Genomic DNA, 17,180 nt, shown 5'->3' on the forward strand with positions numbered 1-17,180 from the left:
AGTGTCTCGGCCACACTGGGTTTGCCCCCGCTCACAGGTTGTGTGCTTTCCCAGCCTACACTTCTCAGGCTTCAGGTTGCTCTGCAGGGGGTGGGCCCTGAGTTGTGTGTACTTCCCAGATCTAAGCCACTCGGGTCAGGTTCTCAGGTACTCCACAATGGTGCAGAATCGGTTGGGCCTGCATTTTGTGCTGTTCCCGGGTCCGAGCAGCTCAGGTGACCAGGTGCTTGGTGAGTGCACTCTCTTCAGGTGCAGTGTGTCTTATCACCTCCCCAGTCCCAGCCACTCGGATTCTGGGTGCGCCCGTCTCAGGTGTGTATCTTCTGGGTAGCTGATCTCTGGCTGCGATCCTCCCGGTGGATGTCAACCATCCAGAATCTCAGAAAGTCTTTGGTTAGAAACTGGAAGCCTGTTTGCAGTTTGGTAGGGGATGCCCTCTCTGGGGCTGAGTTTGCCTCTTTCTGGCTCTGGCTGGCACCCTCCTGCCCCATGCATCCAGTGGGGGATAGGCCAGTCCACAGCCAGCTGGCTCTTCTCCGGTACTGCTCAGTCCTTTGTTCTGTGAGCGGGCTGGCAGTGCCTTAGGTTAGGGCTTTTCGCGGGATAATTCTCTCTCTCTCTCTCTCCTTCTCTCTCTGGCTATCCCACAGTTTAGGTTGCTATCCCAAGTTAGCTCCCTCAGATTGCCCTCAGGGCATTCAGGCCCGGTCCTTACCCTAACAATGTTGCCTGCTCCTCTCCCTTAAGGCCCCACTTGCTGGTGGCGGATGTGAGCGTCTGGGGTACTTCTCTGCTGAGAGTTGCCTTTAGGCATGTAATCTGTGGGTTTTATTTATTTCTTTTTCCTCCCAGTTATGTTGCTCTCTGAGATTCAAAAACTTCCCCCAGACCCACTGATGAAAGGGTTTCCTGGTGTTTGGAAACTTCTCCTCTATTAAGACTCCCTTCCCGGGATGGATTTCTGTCCCTAACTCTTTTGTCTCTCTTTTTATCTTTTATATTTTGTCCTACTTCCTTTCAAAGACAATGGGGTGCTTTTCTGGGTGCCTGATGTCCTCTGCCAGTGTTCAGAAGTTGTTTTGTGGAATTTGCTCACCATTCAAATGTTCTTTTGATGAATTTGTGGGGACAAAAGTGATCTCCCCATCCTATTCTTCTGCCATCTTAGGACTGCCCAGTCTCCCACTTTTAAACTGACTTCCATATTGCACCCAGACTTGTCAGTCTAAAATACAATTAGGGCAATCGCTTATCACCATAGACCCTTTTAATGATTACTCTTCCCAATGAAATGATACTCAAGTCTTCTATAATCACTCTCCCTATCTGTGCTGATTGCTTGTCCTCAGACTGTCAGCCTTGTAGACACTTTCGGTTCCTCTCAGGAACAACTTGAGACTTTTTGTTTGTTTGTTTGTTGGAATTTCTACTCTAGAGACATCTCCTGAGTCACAGTAGTTTCCTTAAGCCTATGTATTGGTACAGTCACGAAGTATGAAAATAGCTAATGCTTTCAGAATTACTCTTAAATTAATGAGGGCGAGAGGGTGTAAAATTTGGTCTATATCCCTGTTATCTGGTGGTGCAATTTTAAGGTCCTTTTTACACAAACCCTAAGGGGATTAAAAGTACAATGGAGCCCCAGTTGTCCACTGCAGAGAGGAGATAAAAAATGGTCCTTCTGACTTTTCTTCCCTCTTCATTCTATCCTATCCTCCTGATATCCTCACCCTGAAATCAGCTCTGTCCATCTCACCTCTCTCTCTGTATTGATATGTAGGTTTTGCTTTGAAAAGAACTGAAACTAAAGTAACAGAATATGTCAATAGGTACATTGTCAGAGAGCAAACATTTGTTCCTCCTCTCTGATTATCCTGCTCATTAAGGGAAGGTACCCATTACTGGCCAAACATTAAATAAGGACTTACTAGAAAATATTTACAGCTATCAAGGTATAAACTTTTACACAAGGGAAGGTTGGTGATTATCTACTTAAACTTTTAAAATATTCTATGAATGAGAAAACTTAGAAAAAAAAGTTAATTGATTCCTCTACAATTACAGACTAGGTACAGAAGATCAGATATGTGAGTCAATATTATGTCTCCTATATCGAAACAGTTTTGAGAAATTAAATAAACTAATAAATGAATTAATGAAAAAATAATAAGCAGAAAAATATTTAATTGCTCCAATGACTTTCTAACAATATTACTCTGAGCATAAATCCTTATTGTCCTTATTGGAAAATTGGACTTAAATAGAAGAAAGTAGGGAAAACCTCTAGACAATTCAGGTATGAGTTAATCCAATCACCTTTGATTATACAGGGAATATGACAAATAGATTCAAGGCACTACATCTTATAGACAGAATGCCTGAAGAACTATGGACAGAGGTTTGTTACACTGTACAGGAGGCAGTGCTCAAGATGATTCCCAAGAAAAAGAAATGCAAAAATGTAAAATGTTTGTCTGAGGAGGCCTTACAAATAGCTGTGAAAAGAAGAGAACTGAAAGACAAACGGGAAGATATACCTCTCTGAATGAAGAGATCCGAAGAATAACAAGGAGAGATAAGAAAGCCTTCCTCTGTGATCAATGCAAAGAAATAGAGGAATACAACAGAGTGGGAAAGACTAGAGATCTCTTCAAGAAAATTAGAGAAACCAAGGGAACATTTCATGCAAAAATGGGCACAATAAAGAACTGAAGTTGTATGGATCTAACAGAAGCAGAAGATATTAAGAAAAGGTGACAAGAATACACAAAAGAAGAAATATACAAAAAAGATCTTCATGACCCGGATAATCACGATGGTGTGATCACTCACCTAGAGCCAGACATCCTGGAATGTGAAGTCAAGTGGGCCTTAGGAAGCATCACTATGAACAAAGCTAGTGAGGTGATGGAATTCCAGTTGAGTTATTTCAAATCCTAAAAGATGATGCTGTGAAAATGCTGCACTCAATATGCCAGCAAATTTGGAAAACTCATCGGTGGCCACAGGACTGGAAAAGGTCAGTTTTCATTCCAATCCCAAAGAAGGGCAATGCTAAAGAATGCTCAAACTACTGCACAATTGCACACATCTCACACGCTAGCAAATTAATGCTCAAAATTCTTCAAATCAGACTTCAACAGTATGTGAAATGAGAAATTCCAGATGTTAAAGCTGGTTTAGAAAAGGCATAAGAACTAGAGATCAAATTGCCAACGTCCATTGGATCATCTAAAAAGCACAAGTGTTCCAGAAAAAAAAACATCTATTTCTGCTTTATTGAATATGCCAAAGCCTTTGATTGTGTGGATCACAACAAACTGTGGAAAATTCTTAGAGATGGGAATACCAGACCACTTGACCTGCCTCCTGAGAAATCTGTATGTAGGTCAAGACAGTTAGAACTGGACATGGAACAATGGACTGGCTCCCAATTGGGAAAGGAGTACGTCAAGGCTGTATATTGTCACCCTGCTTATTTAACTTATATACAGAGTACATCATGTGAAATGCCAGACTGGATGAAGCACAAGCTGGAATCAAGATTTCCAGGAGAAATATCACTAACCTCAGATATGCAGTTGGCACCACTCTCATAGCAGAAAATGAAGAGGAACTAAAAAGCCTCTTGATGAAAATGAAAGAGGAGAGTGAAAAATCTGGCTTAAAACTCAACATTCAAAAAATGAAGATTGGCATCTGGTCCCATCACTTCATGGCCAAATAGATGGGGAAACAGTGGAAACAGTGACAGACTTTATTTTTTGGACTCTAAAATCACTGCAGATGGTGACTGTAGCCATGAAATTAAAAGACATTTGCTCCTTGGAAGAAAAGTTATGACCAACCTGGACAGCATATTAAAAAGCAGAGACATTACTTTGCCAACAAAGGTCCGTCTAGTCAAGGCTATGGTTTTTCCAGTGATCATGTATGGATGTGAGAGTTGGACTATAAAGAAAGCTGAGTGCTGCAGAATTGATTGTCTTGAACTGTGGTGTTGGAGAAGACTCTTGAGAGTCCCTTGGACTGCTAGGAGATCAAACCAGTCAATTCTAAAGGAAATCAGTCCTGAATACTCATTAGAAGCCCTTATACAGAAGCTGAAATTTCAATACTTTGGCCACCTGATGTGATGAACTGACTGGGGGAAAAAAAAAAAAACAAAAAACCTTGATGCTGGGAAAGATTGAAGGTGGGAAGAGAAGGAGACGACAGAGGGTGATATGGTTGGATGGCATCACCGACTCCATGGACATGAGTTTAAGTAAGCTCCAGGAGTTGTTAATGTACAGGGAAGCCTGGCGTGCTATAGTCCATGTGGTCACAAAGAACCAGCCACGCGTAACCTACTGAATTGAACTTAGTCATGCAGTGTCCAATAAAACATTTTTGTCTTATACATTTTCAACCTGTCTTCATATACAATTCTTTACTTCCCAACCCTCTAATAGAATCCTTCCACTTTTTTGAAGAGAACATCCTGCTAACATTTTAGAAACATTCCCATATGTTCTTCTACTTGTCTCATTTCTTTATTCACCTAGCTTATTCTTCATAACTTTTAGATTTGAATTGCAATATTCTTTCTGTACAGAATCCTTTCCTGACCATATGGATTAGGTTATACTGAAACAAAGTTCTTCATAGAACTCAAGTACTTAGGAGTCATTCATAAGTATTTACTGAGTCCTTAACCTATGCCCAGTTCTACTCTAAGGCTGTTGTGAATACAGAATACAAAACCATCTCTCAACTCAAGTAGGTTACATTCTGCTACATATTTTATTAAGGTGTATCTTTTTGCAAGACTCTGCTGCTGCTGCTGCTAAGTCGCTTCAGTCATGTCCGACTCTGTGTGACCCCATAGACGGCAGCCCTCTGTCCCTGGGATTCTCCAGGCAAGAATACTGGAGTGGGTTGCCATTTCCTTCTCCAATGCATGAAAGTGAAAAGTGAAAGTGAAGTCACTCAGTCGTGACCGACTCTTAGCGACCCCATGGACTGGAGCCTACCAGGCTCCTCCGTCCATGGGATTTTCTAGGCAAGAGTACTGGAGTGGAGTGCCATTGCCTTCTCCGTTGCAAGACTCTAAGCCCTAGTAAAAGAGATCATGTCTATCCTGCTAATCACATAAGAGGTTGCTCAAAAAACAGTTGCTGAACTTTGTTTATGTACATAAAATCTTTTGAAAATATGGCAAGCATCAGCAGCATTTATATTTTGTAAGCTCTTTTGGTCTCTTGTGAGCTTATATAAATGCACATATATAAATATACACATATTTAAAATATTTGAGAGAATATCACATATGAGGTACCTCATAAGTAGATGAAGAACTAAATTATTGAGGCCTATATTTTTTTAGCAGGTGTCATCCTTAACATGGTCTAACAATGAGCTGTGCTGTAGGTTTAGTTGAGTAGCCACTATGTTAGAACATAAATGTATATGTGTATGCGGGAAAGGGGAGTCATGGGGATTCTGCTGCAATGCTCTGATATCTAATACCTCCCTATGATCACAGATGCCTCTCCTTACTTTTAAACAATTGCTCTTCTGTCCTTCAGTGTTTTTGATGATTATAATGTCTGTTATGAGATAGCATCAAGTTTATGTGGGAAAAGCCATTTTCAGATGGTAATGGAAGATGTAGCTTACAGGAATGACAACTGGCTGAGAAGTAAATTATATAATTCTGAAACAAATACAAAAGTGAAACATTTTAACATAGTTTTTTTTTTTTTTTCCTAGAAGCAATATTTTAACACAATAATTAAGCCTGGTTGCAATAACTTACTCTGAAATTTCATCTGAGTCATTGTTTAGTTCAGTCAGTAGCTTCTTTTATCTCACATACTCTTAGCAAAAACAAAACAAAAATATAATTTAAAAAGAAAGTTACCTAAGTTTGCTCCACTTTGTATCCTCAGGCTATAGGGAAAGAAGTTAGGCTTATCAGAGTTTCACAGGCATCCTGGGGATTGGCCTATTTTGCCACCCTGAATCTGTCCTTTCATGAAGTGTGCTCTCCTATATAGAAGCAGCTGCTGGGTCACTCTCCTGAGTTCCAGCCTCAATTGGCAAGCTTCCATTTGGTCACAAGCAATAACATGACAAATAGAATTTTCTCATCTGTGTGCCACTTCTCCTGGGGCTGTGAACCCTGAGAGGTCCTGCTATTCCCAATGCTTCTAAATAGCTCTGGCTGAGCCACGCTTATTTCATCGTGGAGGAGCCACACTCCTTCTTGGGGAGCAGACTTGGATGTTGCTGCTTTTGTGACGGCCTCTTAACTTTTAAATCCTGTGTGGCTACTTTAGCTGTCTGTGGTAAATAAAAACTGTCACAGATTTTAAAGTCCACTCTGCTACCACATAGTCCCCAAAGCACACATGCTTCTGAGGCACTTTATAATTGTGTTACACAATTAATTCAGTAGTTGTTAATGATTGTAAACTATCAGTAGTAAACTTTATTAAATAAACAGCAGCAACAGGCCCCACAAGAAAAAGACTTCCATCTTGATTCTGCTATTTCCATTTTAAAAGAGGCATATTACTTTGATTGTATGCCACACATTTTATTTTTTTGTTTTGATAGATAACTTTGAATTGATTTTTAATGTTGTCATGGGAAAGTTCTACAAAAAGTTCTACAAAGTCACTCAGCTACTTTCCTTGTGTATCAGAGACAGAGAAGGTACAATTTATTTCTACTGAATATCTAAAGGAGCTTAAAGCATTTCTTAAATGTCTTAGAAATTCCAGCAATACAAAAATGGATAAGCCCATAACCTCAGATTTATTTTTACATCTTTCAGGGTGGGTGTTTGATGCTTCTATGAAGTTAACTTTTCTTCACTTTTGAAAAGATTTTGTAACACAATGGGAGGAAGAACAACTTTAGTTCTTCCTCCCCGCCCCCCAACCAAGATCTGAGTTCGAGTTCTCTTCCGTGTCTACAAACATCTACAGCCTATTAGACTTTTGAATGTTCAAAGACAGCTCATTTTTCTCCCAGTCTCACTGTTCTCTCTATAGCCTATAGAGTTTTTTTTAGACTCTAAATAGTATAAGAAAACACTGGCTTACTGTAAGCTCTTGATAAATAGTAGCCATTATGATTATTACATACTTGGGAGTTCTCTGGCAAGATTTTGATAAATTACTCAAATAAGAAGACCACACAAGATAGTGGTTAAAATAAAGTTGAAGTAAGTAACTGCAGAAAGATAGGCATGTTAGGGCTGTTTGGGTTGCTCTGGAATTCTTGCCATTTTCTGGGTCAGTTGAGCTATTCTGTTTCTATTATCTTTCTGCAAGTGGATAGGAGAAAGGACTGAAGTAGGAAATATCTAATTTGTTTATGAACAATTCCTAGAATAGGCAACCATTCGATCATACACGTTAGACTGGCCAAAACTGATTTAAATGACCACACCTAGAAAGAAGGAGGGAAAAAAAAAAAGATAGCATTTAGCTGGGTGGTCCCATGCCTATTCAAACTTTATTACTAAGAAAGAAGAGAATGGATATTAGTAGATAATTAGCAGTCTGACAAGTTTGAGTTATTTCTAATTCTATTTTCTTATTTATTTCCAATATTCTCTAAAAATAAACCCTGGTTTGTGAATTAAAATGTTCTTCTTCCTGTAGTAGTCATAGCCTTAGGACAATTATTAATATTGTGATTTTATTGCCATGCTACATATGGCATCAGTTAAGAATACTGACTCCAGTTACACTATGCATGCTTAAAATTTGTGGCCCTAACTATTTATAGAAATGTCATCACACCTGTCCATCTTACCCCAGTCTATGTTCTGACAGCAGAATTGGTACTGCTGTAATAATAAGTATGTCATACATTAAAAATAATGATGAAACTAAAGCTCCATTTCATGAATAAGTATATTAAATTCTGTTCATCTACTTCTTCCCAATAATATAAAGGAAAAAAAGGTCTAATCTTAGTCATACTAATACTGCACATTAAGTAATATTTAAAGAAATATGGTCATCATTATATGCTGCTGCTGCTAAGTCGCTTCAGTCGTATCAACTCTCTGCAACCCCATAGACCGCAGCCCACCAGGCTCCCCAGTCCCTGGGATTCTCCAGGCAAGAACACAGGAGCGGGTTGTCATTTCCTTCTCCAATGCATGAAAGTGAAAAGTGAAAGTGAAGTCGCTCAGTTGTGTCTGACTCTTAACGACCCCATGGACTACAGCCCACCAGGCTCATTCATCCATGGGATGTTCCAGGCAACAGTACTGGCGTGGGGGGCCATTGCCTTCTCTGCATTATATGTTAGTAGCTTCAGAATCCTTATAGTAATTTTTTCTATCCTGAAATCTTTTGCATCTCCTCCAATATTCTGTTTCCACACCATGATGCATACATGTCTATTAACACTGAAATTAGTGTACAGTAATTTTCCTCCTGTTCTCTAAGAAAACTGTTACTGCTTCTCTCTTCTCTCAAATTTTTCTTTCTTCACAAGTTTTTTTTTTTTTCTATTTCACTGTGGAGTGGAATATTCTCATTTGCCACCCTAAATATTTAAGCCACTTTGAACTGAACTATACTATGTATTGCTGTCATCCTTTCATTGAGAATAAAATATATTTTAAGGTTTCTATTTTTCTCTGAATTCAATTTAATTTTGCTTTTTTAAAATATTTCCTCCATAAATAAAGCCCCATGCCCCCAAATCAATATCTGATTCTCTACTGGCTCATTATCATTGACATGCAAACATATTTCCCTCTAGCTACTGCCATAGAGCAGTAGCTACTTCACCATAATCCAGATAACAACCATATATATCACTGCCTAAATATAGCCATATAACCAGTTCCTTTTTGGGGCCCTTTATCTCTTGACCAATCTCTGTTCTCAGGAAACCACTGACCTACTTTCTGTCACTAATTTTCTGAAACTTTATATAAATTGCACATGTGCAAAGTCGCTTCATTTGTGTCTGACTCTCTGTGACCCTATGGACAGTCATATAATATTAATGTTTTTGTCTAGCTTAACTCAGCATGGTTATTTGAAGATTCATTCATGTTTCTGTGTATATCAACAATCATTTCATTTTTAATGCTGAATAGCTTTCCATGGTGTTGATATGACAAAATTTGTTTATCCATTTGGTGCCAAATGGACATTTGGACTGTTTTCAACTTTTAGCTATTACAATAGAGCATTTATAAACATTGGTACCTAAGTGTTTATATGGACAGTTGTTTTAATTTCTCTTGGTTTAACACCTAGAAGTAGATAAGATGGATGATACAAGAATAAACTATATTTTAATTTTTAGAAACTGCCAAACTGTTTTGCAAAGACATCTTGCAATTAACGTTCTCACCACCAGGACAAATTATGGTTCCTCTGCACCCTTACTAGTATTTGGCATGATCAGTAATCTTAACTTTATCCATTCTAATAGATATGCAGAGACATCTCATTGCATTCCCCATTTCCCTAATGACTAATAATGTTTTATATCATTTCATACGCTAACATCCATATTTTCTTTGGTCAAATGTCTATTCAAAACGTTTGCCTAATTTTATTGTTTACTTATCACTGAGTTTTCAGATGCTCCATGTATTATGGTTACAAATCCTTTTTAGGTGTATGGTTTCAAGTATTTTTCCCCAGTTTATTTATTTATTTTTTCATTGTTCTAATAGGTTCTTCAAAGACCAGTTCTTAATTTTGATAAAGTCCTATTTCTTTCCTTATGGATCATAGTTTTTGTGTCACAAATAAGAACTATTTGCTTAACCCTAGGTCACCATATTTTCTTCTATGTTTGCTTTCAGAATTTTTAAAGTTTGCATTTTACTTTTGGGATGATGAACAATTTGTATTATCTTTGCAGGTGTGACATATGTGTCAGGGTTTGTTTATATATTTTGGATATACATCATCATACACTTTTTATGTATCAGATGAGATTTAAAGTTTAGTTTTTTGCATACACATATAAAAATTTAACAGAAAGAATTATTGAAAAGACTAATTTCTCAATCAATCTGCCTTTAGATCTTCCCCAAGAATTATTTTGCTTTTATGTATATGTTTATTTCTTGATTATCTATTTTATGCTATTGATATTTGCCAATTTTGATGCTAATACCACACTCTCTCAATAATGTAGGAGAGCATAATAATAAGTCTCAATGTCAGATAGGATAAGTTATCTAGCCCTGCTCTTTCAAAATGATTCAGGTATTCACAGATCTACACGAAGTTTAGAATCATCAATTTCTACAAAAGGCTGCTAGGATTTTGACTGAGATTACATTAAAAAATACAGATTAATTGGTGACAAGAATTAGCATTTTAATGATAATTGGTTTTCCAGTATATAAATACTAAATTATAAGTAACATAGCAATTCATATAAATATATACATGCATTTAATGAATATATTAAATAAATTTAAATAAAATGTATACACATATGTTAATACACAAAAATGATTAAGTGTATATAAAACATTTTATTGCATGTGTACTAAATATATACTATATCCTTCCATTTATTTAAACATTCTTTAATTGTCCTCAGCAAAGCTTTATAGGTTTTGGTGTTCAGGACATGCACATCTTTAGACCAATTTAGAACTTGCTATTGTATTAATAAGCTAGTAATTCTTTTTATTTCAATTTCTGATTATTACTATACATAGAACTATACATAGAACTATACATTTCTATACATAGAACTATACTTAGAACTGTACATCACTATGCATAGAACTAGGTTTGTGCAGGAATACAGAATTAAAGTTGACTTTTGCATATTAATTGGGTGTCAAAACAGTTATAGTAACTTTTTTTATAGACTCTACTTTCTTTTTACGTGAACAGCCCTTTCATTTGCAAATACTTTCATGTATTATTTTTAATCTTTTTAAAAAATCACTTTCTTTATTTACTTATACTGACTAAAATTCTCAGTGCCACATTGAACAGATGCAGTGAGAAAAAAATATTCTTTTTTCTTCCTGATCTTAACATTACGGTAGTCAGTCTTTCCTTATTAAAGATGGTATAAGCTTTAGGTTTTTATAAATATGCCCTTCATGAGATTGAGAAAGTCTGGTTATAGTCTTAGTTTGCTGAGAAAGTTTGTACCAAGAATGGATATTGAATTTTGTCAGTTGTTCTTTTAGCATCTATTGGGTAACATAGTTTTAATCTTTTAGTTTATTGCTATGATGAATAACATGACTTCATTCTCAAATGTTAAACCAATACTGCACTCTTCAGATAAATGCTATTTTACCGAGTTATACTGTCCTTTAAAAAATCATTGAATATAATTTGCTATAATGTTGACAAGTTTTTTGCATCTATACTCATGAGAGATATTGTTCTCTAGATTTCTTTTCTTATAATTTCTTTTTTTTTGAGTGGTCTGGTGTGGTTTCATATGAATTTAAGCTTCACAGAATGAGTTGGGAAGTATTTCTTATTCAATTTTCTGGAAGAATCATGTAGAATTGGTAACACCTCTTTCTTAAATGTTATATAGAATTTCCCAGTAAAGCTATGTGGGCCTGAAATTTTTTTTTTAATTTTTTTTATTATTATTATTATTTTTTTTACTTTACAATGTTGTATTGGTTTTGCCATACATCAACATGCATCTGCCATGGGTGTACACATGTTCCCCATCCTGAACCCTCCTCCCACCTCCCTCTCCATACCATCCCTCTGGGTCATCCCAGTGCACCAGCCCCAACCTTCCTGTATCCTGCATTGAACCTGGACTGGTGATTAGTTTCTTATATGATATTATACATGTTTTAATGCCATTCTCCCAAATCATCCCCCCTTCCCTCTCCCACAGAGTCCAAAAGACTGTTCATACATCTGTGTCTCTTTTGCTGTCTCGCATACAGGGTTGTCGTTTCCATCTTTCTAAATTCCATATATATGCGTTAGTATACTGTATTGGTGTTTTTCTTTCTGGCTTATTTTACTCTGCCTGAAGGTTTTTATGAGAAAGTTTTATTAAAAAATTAAATTTCTTTAATAGATTAGAAGCACTTAGGTTACATATTTATTCTTGAGCAAACTTTGATAGTTTTTCTCTTTGAAGAATTTTTCCACTTTATCCAAGTTGTCAAATGAATTTCTTTAAAGTTTTTAATGTTATTCGTTCAATGGATTTTAAATATCTGTGGAATCTTTAGCAATGTTACTTTTCTTATTCTTATTTCCTTTACTCATTTTTGTGATCAGTCTGACTGGATGATTGTTACATTTATTTCTCTGCTTAGCAAACTACTTTTTGGTTTCATCTTTTTTTTTTTTTTTCTGTATTATTTGGTTCTTTTCTCTTTCACTGATATTCATTTCCCATTATTTACTATCTTCTAGTTTTTGTACTAGTTGTTTTATAAAATTTCGAAGGTGAAAGCTGAAGTGAGTTGATATCTTCCTTATTTTCTAATTTGGGCTTCCCAGATGACCCAGTGCTAAACAATCTGCATGCCAATACAGGAGATTCAAGTGGAGTAGGAAATGACAACCCACTCCAGTACTCTTGCCTGGAAAATTCCGTAAGTACATAAAGTCACAAAGAGTTGAACATGACTGAGCACACATACATGAATGCTTTTTATTTTAGGCATTTAGTACTGTAAACTTTCCTCTTTACTATTTTAGCAGCATACTATAAAATCTTATGTGACATATTTTCATTGGTACTCCATTTAAAATAGTTTCTAATTTCAATTTTATTTTTCCATTGTCCCCTGCATTATTTATAAATGTATTATTCAGTTTGTAATATCTGGGGATGTTCTATATACCTTTTTGTTTTTACTATGTATTCCAAATCAATTGTGACCAAAGGATATACTTTGCATAATTAGAGTACTTAAAATATATTGAGACTCATTTTATGCCAAAATGTGAATCAGTCTTGATAAATACTTCTGTGCTTGTAAACAATGTACATTCTTCATTGTTGGGTGAACTGTTTTATAAATGCCAATTAGGTCAGATTGGCTGATAATATTCTTCAAATCTTTGATGCCATTACTGATTTTCTCCCTATATTTTAAATGAATTATTTAATTCAGATTTCTGAAATCTCTGATAATAGTTATGGTTCTCTCTTTCTCCTTGCAGTACTAGCAGTTTTTGCTTCATCTATTTTTTAATTTCAATATTTAATGCATAAAGATTTAGAATTGCTCTGTACTTCATGAATTGGCTTTCTTATAAAATTATTAATTGACTTCTCTATGTCTGGTAATATTTTGCCCTTTGTTTGAGATAAACATAGCCATTGCAACTTTGTTTTTAGTTGTATTATCATAAGATATTTTTATCCATAATTGTACATTTAACCTATTTGTGTCTTTGCATTTAAAGTAGTTTTCTTTTAGGCAAAACTGATGAAAACTGAAGCACAGGAAATATTAAATGCAGCAACAGAAATAAAAAGTAATCTACAATGGTGCAACAAATAGACTGGAAGCCAACTTACACAATCTAGGTATGAGAAGAAAAAAAAAAAAGCAGTTACTTTTCTATGAAAATGTTAACAAGGGCTTGTTCAGTAAGATGTGCTCACTTATAGGTGACACTTAGACTAACCCTGAGAGAAAGTGGAGTCAATTTCAGAGCAAACTCTTTATAAATGACAAGTTTTCACTTCATTCCAAAGATCAGGTTTTGATAGAGTGATGCCAGTGGTACTAACTGAACATCTAAGAGGGCCCAAATTAGATGGGTTAACAAAATACCTCTAAAAGTATTTTCCTCAAATTTCACAATCTTAAAAATTTGCCTTCTCACACACACACACACACAAATGATTTTGGATTTGTAAAAAAAAAAAAAGAGAGAGAGAGAGGGGAAGAGAATTATTATTCTCAATATAATCATCTTGGTCATCAGCTAAAACAGTCTGTAAGAGATGTATGATATCTTTGATTAAAATATACAATTATAGAGATAAAAACAATTGATTTTAGAGAGATTAAATTTTCAAGTATGAATTCTTTAAGAAAACCTCTGTTTTCACATTCTACTCAATCCTTTCTGGGAAAAAAAAAATGGTGTTTATCATCTACCAAGTTTGTAAATTGTAAAACTTTTGTATAATTAAATGTATACTTTAGATTGTAAAATGAATAATTATAACATAAAATATGTATATACTGTGGAGTAATGTGCATGCTTCATTTACTACATAGTGAAGCAGATACACTTTCAATTAAACTCCATGATGTACAATACATGACCAGAAGAATTATGCTTTGACTAGCCAAATCTATAAACAGTCATAAAGTGCATTATATGCATGCCTATAAATCATTCATCAGACACCCCCTAAAGGGGAGCAAAAGGAATAGATGCCTGATTTTAACATTAATTTTACGATATAATTTTCTTTTTGTTCTAGTTGTGCAATGGCTGTATATTCCTCTAAGGATACAGAAAATTGTTGATAATAAATATGAAGGCAGGAATGATGTAGCTTTCCATCTGCTGATTAAAACACAGTTCCTGGCACCATGAACTAATAGCATAACAAATGAAAGAAACACACTTCTTAGTCCTTGATTTAGGTACTGGAAAGAGCTTCCTCTGCAAACAGTACAGGACAACTGCTGTTGAAGCCTTATGGATCAGCCATATCACCATTTCCAGGTGTGATGTAAGATGCTAGACCACCAGGTGGCTGTAGATGTTTAGAGAAGCAAGTCCCACCCTGTAGAATGAGTAAGAATGATGCAGATTCTGCTTCAGTGGAGAACTCGATATGGGGGTCTAAAAATCTAAATGTCAACAAGTCATCAGATGGCTCTTGTGTAACTTGAACAAGAGGTCAGGACTTCTGCTCAGATTTTCATCCACGTGCTAAATAATGCAGAACTGATGGGAGAATGTGCATGGGGGTACATGATGCTCTTCTTGCCTACTCTATCTTCCTTTCTTTTATTCTGAAAAGAAAAAAAAAAAGGTGTTAACAACAGTATATTGGAGAAAATTGGGTTTTCTATTACACTATAAAACATCCTCATGGATGTACGTCTTTTGGAATCCTATCCAGGAAATATAGTGATACACAGTTATTAGGCTGTATGCTTTCAATGTCTGCCAAGTTATGGAATTCTGAACAGTCAGTCAGTCAGTTCTATTGCTCAGTTGTGTCCGACTCTTCATGACCCCATGGGCTGCAGCACATCAGGCTTCCCTGCCCGTCACCAATTATCGGACTTTATTCAAAATCATATCCATTGACTCAGTGATGCCATCCAGTCATCTCATTCTCTATTGTCCTCATCTTCTCCTGCCTTCAATCTTTCCCAGTGTCATGGTATTTTCAAATGACTCAGTTCCTAATACCAGGGGGCCAAAATATTGGACTTTCAGCTTCAACATCAGTCCTTCCAATGAATATTCAGGAGTGATTTCCTTTAGGATGGACTGGTTGGATCTCCTTGCAGTCCAAGAGACTCTCAAGAATCTTCTCCAGCACCACAGTTTAAACATCAAGTCTTCAGTGCTCAGCTTTCTTTACAACCAACTCAAACATGACTACTGGGAAAACCATAGCCTTGACTAGACAGACCTTTGTTGGCAAAGTAATGTCTACTTTTAAATATGCTGTCTAGGTTGGTCATAACTTTCCTTCCAAGGAGTAAGCATCTTTTAATTTCATGGCAGAAGTTACCATCTGCAGTGATTTTGGAGCCCCCAAATATAGTCTGTCACAGTTTCCACTGTTTACCCATCTATTTCCCATGAAGTGATGGGACTGGATGCCATGATCTTAGTTTTCTGAATGCAGAGCTTTAAGTCACTTTTTTACTCTCCTCTTTCACTTTCATCAAAAGGCTCTATAGTTCTTTTTTCATTTTCTGCCATAAGGTTGGGGCCTCTGGATATCTGAGGTTATTCATATTTCTCCCAGCAATCCAGATTCCAAATTGTGATTCATCAGCCTGGCATTTTGCAAGATGTACTCTGATTATAAGTTAAATAATCAGGGTAACAATATACAGCCTAGATGTATTCCTTTTCAATTTGCAACCAGTCTGTTTTTCCATGTCCAGTTCTAACTGTTGCTTCCTGAACTGTATACAGATTTCTCAAGAGGCAGGTGAGGTGGTGTGGTATTCCCATCTCTTTAGGAATTTTCCAAGGTTTGTGGTGATTCACCCAGTCAAAGGATTTGGCATAGTCCATAAAGCAGAAATAGATGCTTTGCTGGAATTCACTTGCTTTTTCGAAGACCCAATGGATGTTGGCAATTTGATCTCTGGTTCCTGTGCCTTTTCTAAAACCAGCTTGAACATCTGGTAGTTTACAGTTAACATACTATTGAGACCTTGCTTGGAAAATTTTGAGCATTACTTTGCTAGTGTGTGAGATGAGTGCAAATGAGCAGTAGTTTGAGCATTCTTTGGCATTGCTTTTCTTTGGGATTAGAATGAAAACTGACCATTTCCAGCTGGCATATTGAGTGTAGCACTTTCACAGCATCATCTTTCAGGATGTGAAATAGCTCAACTGGAATTCCATCACCTCCACTAGCTTTGTTTGTAGTGATGCTTCCTAAGGCCCATTTGACTTTACATTTCAGGATTTCTGGCTCTAGGGGATTGATCATACCATCGTGATTATCTGGGTCATGGAGATCTTTTTTGTACAGTTCTTCTGTGTATTCTTGCCATCTCTTCTTAATATCTTCTGCTTCTGTTAGGTCCATACCATTTCTGTTCTTTATTGAGCCCAACTTTGCATGAAATGTTCTCTTGGTATCTCTAATTTTCTTGAAGAGATCTCTAGTCTTTCCATTCTATTATTTTCCTCTATTTCTTTGCGCTGATCACTGAGGAAGGCTTTCTTATCTCTCCTTGCTATTCTTTGGAACTCTGCCTTCAAATGGTTATATCTTTCTTTTTTCTCCTTTCCTTTTCATTTCTCTTCTTTTCACAGCTATTAGTAAGGCCTCATCAAAGGGCCATTTTGCTTTTTGCATTTCTTTTTCTTGTGGATGATCTTGATCCTCTATTGTACAATGTCACTCACCTCCATTCATAGCACATCAGTCACTCTGTCTATCAGAGCTAGTCCCTTAAAATATTTCTCACTTCCACTGTACAATCATAAGGGATTTGATTTAGG

Source organism: Bubalus bubalis, chromosome 1, assembly GCF_019923935.1.
Source record: "Bubalus bubalis isolate 160015118507 breed Murrah chromosome 1, NDDB_SH_1, whole genome shotgun sequence".
NCBI classification, from domain to species: Eukaryota; Metazoa; Chordata; class Mammalia; order Artiodactyla; family Bovidae; genus Bubalus; species Bubalus bubalis.